The 9108-nt window shown below is 44.3% G+C and overlaps 1 long non-coding RNA gene across 2 annotated transcripts; it reads right to left on the minus strand.

Moving 5' to 3' along the window:
• Positions 1-2801: 2801 nt before the first annotated feature.
• Positions 2802-8197, minus strand: LOC121820497 (uncharacterized). 2 transcript variants are annotated; one of them, XR_009595155.1, is made up of 3 exons: positions 5720-8197; positions 5213-5306; positions 2802-3714 (listed from the first exon to the last, which is right to left on the minus strand). It is a non-coding gene; the product is annotated as an uncharacterized LOC121820497 (long non-coding RNA). The 2 variants fall into 2 exon arrangements; XR_006061062.2 differs by having other exon boundaries at positions 2802-3748.
• Positions 8198-9108: the final 911 nt, after the last annotated feature.

Consider the following 9108-nt stretch of genomic DNA (forward strand, 5'->3'; position numbering starts at 1 on the left):
TAAATACTCATTGGAAAGACTGATGCTGAAGCTGAAACTCCAATACTTTGACCACCTGATTCAAAAAACTGACTTATTTGAAAAGTCCCTGATACTGGGAAAGACTGAAGGCAGGAGAAGGGGATGACAGAGGATGAGATGGTTGGAGGGCATCACCAACTCAATGGACATGAGTTTGAGTAAACTCTGGGAGTTGGTGATGGACAGGGAGGCCTAGCATGCTGCAGTCCATGGGGTTGCAAGGGGTCAGACACGACTGAGCAACTGAACTGAACTGAACTGATAGTAATTCTATATTGAAAATTTTCAGGAACCATCAGACTGTTTTCCTCTGTGGCTACATCATTTAATATTCCCACAAGTATATATGGGCTCCAATTTATCCACATCCTTGCCAACACTTGTTATTATCTGTCTTTTTTCTGGTGCTTGGCTGTGTGAGCTCAGTCATGTCTGACTCTTTGTGACCCCATGGACTGTACCCGCCAGGCTCCTCTAGCCATGGGATTCTCCAGGCAAGAATACTGGAGTGGGTTGCCATACACTTCTCCAGGGGATCTTCCCGACCCAGGGACTGAACTCATGTCTCTTGCGTCTCCTGCATTGGCAGGTCCTGCGCTAGCACGTGAAAGTGAAAGTGTTAGTTGCTCAGTTGGGTCCAACACTTTGCAACCCCGTGAACTGTACCCGCCAGGCCCCTCTGTCCATAGAATTCTCCAGGCAAGAACACTGGAGTGGGTTGCCATTCCCTTCTCCTGACCCAGGGATGGAACCCAGGTCTCCTGTAGTACAGGCAGATTCTTTACCGTCTGAGCTGCCAGGAAGGCCTGGTAAGGCACTAGAACCCTGCTGCTGCTGCTGCTGCTAAGTCGCTCTGGTGTGTCCGACTCTGTGCAGCCCCACAGACGGCAGCCCAGCAGGCTCCCCCATCCCTGGGATTCTCCAGGCAAGAACACTGGAGTGGGTTGCCATTTCCTTCTCCAATGCATGAAAGTGAAAAGTGAAAGTGAAGTTGCTCAGTTGTGTCCAACTCCTAGCGACCCCATGGACTGCAGCCCACCAGGCTCCTCTGCCCATGGGATTTTCCAGGCAAGAGTACCGGAGTGGGGTGCCATTGCCTTCGCCTACTAGCACCATAGAAGCTTCCTCTTATGTGACACCGATGAGTCGATGAAAGTAGCAAAATAAGAAGCTCAGAGTGGAACAGCCATCTACGCTGGGCTCAATGAGTATTGAGCACATGGCAGGGAGTGTCTGAATTTGGGTTCCCTCAGAATCAGACACTGAGACAAAGAGCCTGGTGCAAGAAGTTTGTTTTGGAGGAAAAGAAACCACCGTGAGAGGAGTAGGAGAGTGAGACTTGGAAGCAGAGCAGCCAGTGTGGGGTCAGCAGTCCAGCCGGGAGCGACTGTGGACAAGGAGAGCTTGGTCTCTCTTGGGAAACCCTTTGAGGCTCAGTGCAGTGCCCACACCTCTGAGGGCTCCTGAGAGGTGAGACAGTTGGGGTATTTATACATCGTGTCCAATCAGCCATTGGTTGTGGCTGCTTCCGGGGAAATTAATTCCCTGCTCCTGCCATGAACATAGCCAGAGATAGCCCTCCACCTAAAAAGGATAAAAAGGAACCTTCTGGCAGTTTAAAGTTGGGCCGGCAGGCGGTGAGATGGTTTGGACAAGAAGAAAGAGGCAGGCTATTGAGAGAGTACACTGCAGGGGTATGAAATTGTACCTACAGTAGGGACAATTACCTACCCACCTGACCTGCCTCTTGAGAAATCTGTATGCAGGTCAGGAAGCAACAGTTAGAACTGGACATGGAACCACAGACTGCTTCCAAATAGGAAAAGGAGTGCGTCAAGGCTGTATATTGTCACCCTGCTTATTTAACTTCTATGCAGAGTACATCATGAGAAACGCTGAACTGGAAGAAACACAAGCTGGAATCAAGATTGCTGGGAGAAATATCAATAATCTCAGATATGCAGATGACATCACCCTTATGGCAGAAAGTGAAGAGGAACTAAAAGCCTCTTGATGAAAGTGAAAGAGGAGAGCAAAAAAGTTGGCTTAAATCTCAACATTCAGAAAACGAAGATCATGGCATCCGGTCCCATCACTTCATGGGAAATAGATGGGGAAACAGTGGAAACAGTGTCAGACTTTATTTTTTGGGGGGCTCCAAAATCACTGCAGATGGTGACTGCAGCCATGAAATTAAAAGACGCTTACTCCTTGGAAGAAAAGTTATGACCAACCTAGATAGCATATTCAAAAGCAGAGACATTACTTTGCCGACTAAATTCTGTGGGCAAGGCTATGGTTTTTCCAGTGGTCATGTATGGATGAGAGAGTTGGACTGTGAAGAAGGCTGAGCTCTGAAGAATTGATGCTTTTGAACTGTGGTGTTGGAGAAGACTCTTGAGAGTCCCTTGGACTGTAAGGAGATCCAACCAGTCCATTCTGAAGGTGATCAGCCCTGGGATTTCTTTGGAAGGAATGATGCTAAAGCTGAAGCTCCAGTACTTTGGCCACCTCTTGCGAAGAGTTGACTCATTGGAAAAGATTCTGATGCTGGGAGGGATTGGGGGCAGGAGGAGAAGGGGACGACAGAGGATGAGATGGCTGGATGGCATCACTGACTCGATGGACGTGAGTCTGCGTGAACTCCAGGAGATGGTGATGGACAGGGAGGCCTGGCGTGCTGCGATACATGGGGTCGCAAAGAGTCGGACACGACTGAGCGACTGAACTGAACTGAATTCAACTGACCCACAGGGAGCTTAAGTCTCAAGGTGGCAAGATATGACCATACGGCGGAAAGAGAGCAGTCAGCAGAATACACGGCCATGTCAAAATGATGATCTGAACATTGTGCAATAAGAAAGATGAAAGTGATGACCACACATTTTTAAGAATCTATTTACATGACCTGTCCAGGAAAGGCAAATTTATGGTTACATGGAGCTGGTATTGGCGTGCAGGAGGGGGTTGGGGTGGGGAAAGCAGGGAGTGACTATAAATGAGCCAGAGGGCTTTTTTTTTTTTTTTTGATGGAGATTGTCTTCAGATTGGATTATGGTGACATCTACGCAGCTCTGTAAAAGTTTTAAAAATCACTGGATCCCTACACTAGAAATTAGTGACCTTTATGGTGTACAAGAGCTGCCCTGGTGGCTGAGCCGGTAAAGACTTCACCTGCAGTGCAGGAGACCCAGGCTTCCCAGGTGGCACTAGTGGTAAAGAACCTACCTGTCAGTGCAGGCTAGACATAAGAGACGTGTGTGATCCCTGGGATGGGAAGATCTCCCTGGAGCAGGGAATGGCAACCCACACCAGTATTCTTGCCTGGAGAATCCCATGGACAGCAGAGCCTGGCGGGCTATGGTTCATGGGGTCGCAAAGAGTCAGACACACCTGAAGCTGGTGCATCAATTTATCACGCATGGTGCATAAATTATATCTTAACAGAAGCCGTCTTTAATACGTGGTGCAAAGAGACTTAAAACTGCCTGTAGGCACCGGGACTCAGGGCCAGCCTCCATCCTTTGTCAGTATATAGCAGACATCTTGCTGCTGTGAACCAGGATCCAGGTAGTGCAGGGCCAAAATGACTTTGAAGTTGGAGATTCATCAGACATTGACCACCTTGAGCTGGACAAGTTACTCAGTCTCTCTGGGTTTCTTCTTCATTGTGTAGACTGTGCTGGGTGTTTTCTAAAGATCACAGGAATACTTAGCACCTTAAAAGCTGATAATATTGGATTTGTTACCTGGGGCCATTAGGGATGACTTCTTGGCATTATAAGGCATAAATACGATAATGGGATAGCTGTCCAAACAAAAGTGATTTGGAGAAACATCCTAGCTCCAGGACACATACAAAATGAACAGGACTTTTAACATGAATAATGTAACAGTGGTAACAAAGAGCAACCCAGGGTAGGGCTAAGGAAAACACATCAGGGAAGAAAGTGTCAGTGAATAGCCTTCTGGGGGCGAGGCTTTTAACAATTTATACAGTTGGTAGAAAATCTGGCTTCAGGAAACCTCTAACTCAGCTTGATGAAGAATGAAAGAAATTTCCATTAGTTACTCCAGCTCCTATTTGGTCCTTCTGACGACAGAAGAAAATTGAAACCATCGAACCATGCTTTGTCTGACCAAGATTATTGATTTGATTTGAGCAGGTAATAAATTTGGCTGGAATGCTGCATATCATTGGTCTAATCAGGCCGTACAGTCGTCAGTTTTAGTCAAACCCTCTTTTAAACACCAGTCAAGAACTTTCTCCTGCATTAGGCACCTCTTAACTCAGTTTTCTATCACAATGTTCCCTTGATACTTTTGCAGTCAGCTGTGGGACTTTGTTAGCTGCTAACAAAAGTAAGTCAACTAATTAAAGCTATTTGGAGGTAGGTCTCATGAACTATTATCTTATGGGCATCTGATTTTCAGAACGAGGCCTATCCAAACGAGAATTCTGTGTGTGATCAATCTTTCAGATGAGTTTGCTTTTAGAGTTATTTTCAAATGACTCTAGGGGTGATTTTCATTATTATCTTTTTAAATTTTTTCTGAACTTTATGAGTATTATAAAACAAAATGGCACTATTTTATTTTAATTTTAGGCATTTTAATTTGTTTAATTATGCTAAACAATACAGGAATATGTTCATTTTGTAAAAGATTCAAACAACCTAGAAGTGCTTAAATACTGCTACTGTTATCATTCGTCTCAACTAATTTTGCTACAATTAAAACAACTGTGACAAAGTAATGTGCACCCTGCTAATACTTTATTTACACTTAGATGTAGTTTTCATGGTATTATGCATTATGATTTTACATGTTGTAACTTGCCTTTTGTGCTTAAAATGGGTCTGGATGATTTTTAAATGTGTATATGTATATATATGTGTGTGCATATCTGTGTATACATGGACTTCCCAGGTGGCTCAGTGGAAAAGAATCTGCCTGCCAAGCAGGAGACCCAGGTTCATTCCCTGAGTCAGGAAGATCCCCTGGAGAAGGAAATGACAGCCCATTCTAGTTTTCTTGCCTAGGGAATCCCATGGACAGAGGAGTCTGAAGGGCTACAGTCCGTGGAGTTGCAGAGTCAGACATGACTAAGCAACGAACACACACATTTATGTATGCATTCCTATATATATATATAGTATTCCAGAGCTATACCTTATTTTACAGTTCTCACCTTGATGGACATCCATTTGGCTTTCCAGTTCATGAGGCATCCTTCGTAGACTCATGTTTGTGCACACGAACAAGTATCTTTGTAGGAGAGATTCCTAGGAGTGGAATGAATGGGTCAAAAGGTATTTGCATGTTTAGCTTCAGTAGATACTATGATACTGCTGCTCACACAACCTAAAGCGTGTGTACTCCCACCAGCAGTGTAGGAGTGAATAGCACTTTTCCAAATTAACTTAAAATTTTTTTGCCAATCTGCAGGCAAAAAGTATCTTCTTTCCTGAGAGACAGTAACGTTGGAGTTAGGCCTTTTTTCATACATTTATTGTTTCCAGATATACCTGACCTGAGGTCTACTACATCCCTGCCTAGAACTATCCTTGAAAAGCCAACTCAAGTCTTACTTCCTCTTTGAAACTTTTCGAAGCAGAATGGAGTGGAAAAGGTGTATCGTTGGAGACTCTGATAAACCGCACGAATAGTATTGCTCCCCCGTATTCACTCCCCTTACCAGGAAGAGTCCCTCTCCGGGTGCCCTGAGCCTGTGGTGGCCTCCCTCAGGAGGAGTTGCTCTTCCTGTCTCCCTGTCGGCCATCTTGGCCGTATGGCTCGCTTTAGCTGATGGAGCATGAGCTGTAGGGACAAACGCCACATCCAAACGGAAGCTCTCAGAGGCACTGCAAGCCTCAGCCACTTCTGTTTTCCTTCTGCGATTACAGAACCTGTTCCCATTTTCCTCCTGGGGTGAAGAAAACATGTGGAGGAGAGCTGTCAGGTAATGTGACTGAGAAGTACCGGGTTGGCCAAGAAGTCCATTCGGGCTTTTCCGTTACATCTTACGGAAACACCGGGACGAACTTTTTGGGTAACCCAGTGCAGCTACCGAAATTTGGATCTGTGGAAACCAACTCGGAACCCCTGGGTTGGTATAAAGGTTATTTTAAGCTGAAGAGATTTGAAAGTCATCAGATGAGAGAGAAAGGAAAAAGCCTCTTCTCTGACTAAAAGCAGCAACTTCTGGGAAATAAGGCCGTTTTATTTTCTCTTTAGGGTGGATCTACTCCTAGAAGCAAGAACATGAATAAAACCTTCGCCAAATACAATAAATGAGTCACAGGGGCGAAATGTATAGAGTGGGAAATATAGTCAATAATGTTGTTATAATATATGTATCTGTCCCCATATAAAATCTTTAGCTGTTATTTTAAAGGACTTATTGTAAAGGACTCCTCATGGTGGTAACTAGACCATTTTGTAATGTATAGAAATTTCTGATCACTGTTGTGCCCTTGGAACTAACGTAGTGTTAGAGGTCAGTTATACTTCAGTGTCAAAGCTAACAAATAATAACTACTGAGAACCTACTGAAGAGCACAGGGAACTCTCCTCAACGCTCTGTGCTGACCTAAATGGGAAGGAAGTCTGAAAAAGAATATGTATACACAGAGCTGATTCACTTTGCTGTGCAGCAGAAACCAATACAACATTGTAAACCAACTATACTCCAATAAAAAGTAGTGAATAAAACCAAAAGAAAGTTCCTCAAATCCCTTTACCAAGGGAGTTTTATGGCCCTGAAGGAGATGGAAAGATCACTCATACCTGTATAGAGGAACATTATCACAAATATTTTATCCCCCATGTGTTTTCCTGAAAACCTTTATCTTTAAAAAGTCATCAGTTTTCCCATAAGTGCATCGCTTCGCCTCTCTTTCGCCTATTCAGATGGTATATAAGCCCTGAATTCTGCCCAGCCCTTTGTGTTACTCATCACTATGTTCTCCCATGTGCATGTACATTACGTATGTAAGTGAACTATTTTTTCCCTCCTATGAGTCTATCTTTTGATAGTTTAATTCACATGCCACAGAGACAGAACTTAGAGGGTAGAAAAATCCGAGCTTTTCTTCCTCTATGGGAGCCATTTGTTACTATAGCAAAGCTGAATGATACAGAGATGGGTACCTTCATTTCCAATTGTGTTTCTTCCACTTACTTGCTGAGTGAAGCTTATGTTCCAGAAGACCTTTGGTCAAATGCTCCTTTATAAGCTCCTTTATAAATTAAATATAGCTAATGATTTTTTTCCTTCTTGTGAAGAACAAATAAGATGAACAAATTGTTGCGTGTTGATATTAAGTCATAGTAATATATCTTTTTCAGAAGATAAATTATACATATTCCAGTAAGAAAAGAGATTGGATAATACTCACCAAATTCCTATGCCAAGTTATGTTTAAAAATTACTTTCTTACCATTTGGTGGTTCTGTTAAAGAATAAATAAGGAAGGGTCCACCCAAAGTGCTTGAAATACTCATTGAGAATTATGAGTGGTGTCACATGCCCCGTGGTTGCTGCCATATGATGGCATGGGCGTGAGAGAGGTCACCAGGGGGAACTGAGTTCTTCCCCTTTTTGAAGTTGGCACCTTGCCCTCCCCACAGAACTTGGCTGTGGGTCACAAGCAGCATTTCTGTGTCTGCCCCTAAAATCAAACAAGCAAGCAGAGTCCCTGAAGTGCTTAGACTTTTTTTTTTTTTGGCAGCACTACAAAGCATACGGGATCTTCATTCCCTGACCAGGGATGGAACCACACCCTCTGCAACAGAAGCAAGGAGTCCTAACCACCAGACTGCCAGGGAATTCTCAGTGCTTAGACATTTGAAAAATTCATCTCATGACAAGGAGCTGGAGAATTATATAAATATTACATATGTATATATTTTTGTTGAGCAAACTGTTTGAGATAGAAAACAAAAGGCATAATACACACCCATCTGTCTGGTCGCTACTTACCGTTGTGCAGAAATTTCCTCAAGTTCCTACAAGTGTTAGAAGGAATCATAGTTGAAACAAGCGATATCATCAGTGGTTAACTGTTGTCCCTGGGTGATGGGTACCTGGAGGTTTCTTCTACTTTCTCCCAATTTATGTGTAATTTGAATTTTTCCGTCAGAAAAAGTTTAGGAGAGACAGAGGGAATCAAAGTATGCCTATTCCATGGCAGGGAGTCATCTGAACTTAGCAAGCATTTAGAACAGTTGAGTAAGTTCCTTAACTTTCTGATTTTCAGTTTCTTCATCGTAATGTCCGCTTAGTCATGTCTGAGTCTTTGGGACCCCGTGGACTGTGTAGCCCACCAGGCTCCTCTGTCCATGGGACTCTCCAGGCAAGAATACTGGAGTGGGTTGCCACTTCCTACTCCAGGGGATCTTCCCAGCCCAGGGATCAAACCCACGTCTCTTGCGTCTCCTGCATTGATGGGCGGATTTTCTTACCACTAGCGCCACCTGGGGAGCCCTTTGTCTGTAATATGGGATTAATAATAGCTCACTCATGGTATCGTGGAGAAGACAATGGTAACCCACTCCAGTGCTCTTGCCTGGAAAACCCCATGGACGGAGGAGTCTGGTAGGCTGCAGTCCATGGGGTCGCTAAGAGTTGGGCACGACTTGAGCGACTTCACTTTCACTTTTCACTTTCTTTCACTTTCATGCACTGGAGAAGGAAATGGCAACCCACTCCAGTATTCTTGCCTGGAGAATCCCAGGGACGGGGGAGCCTGGTGGGCTGCCGTCTATGGGGTCGCACAGAGTCGGTCACGACTGAAGCGACTTAGCAGTAGCAGCATGGTATCGTGGCTTAGTAAGGGGTTCCAAGGAAGTTACTTTTCTGCGTGCAAAATAAACACCTGTTTATAATGAGAATTTCCCCCGTTCCCCCCAGCACCCCTTAACTGTCTGATTACTGGGAAAGGTAGAACCCTTGTGATGGGGTTATTGCCCTTGTAAGAAAAGGAAGAGACGCTGGAGTTGTCTCTCTCTCCACATGCAGGTAAAGAAGAAAGGCCTTGTGAGCACGCAGGAAAAATCCAGTTGTCTGTAGACAGGAAAGAGACG

The sequence above is a fragment of the Ovis aries genome, chromosome 10 (genome assembly GCF_016772045.2).
Source record: "Ovis aries strain OAR_USU_Benz2616 breed Rambouillet chromosome 10, ARS-UI_Ramb_v3.0, whole genome shotgun sequence".
Lineage (NCBI taxonomy): Eukaryota > Metazoa > Chordata > Mammalia > Artiodactyla > Bovidae > Ovis > Ovis aries.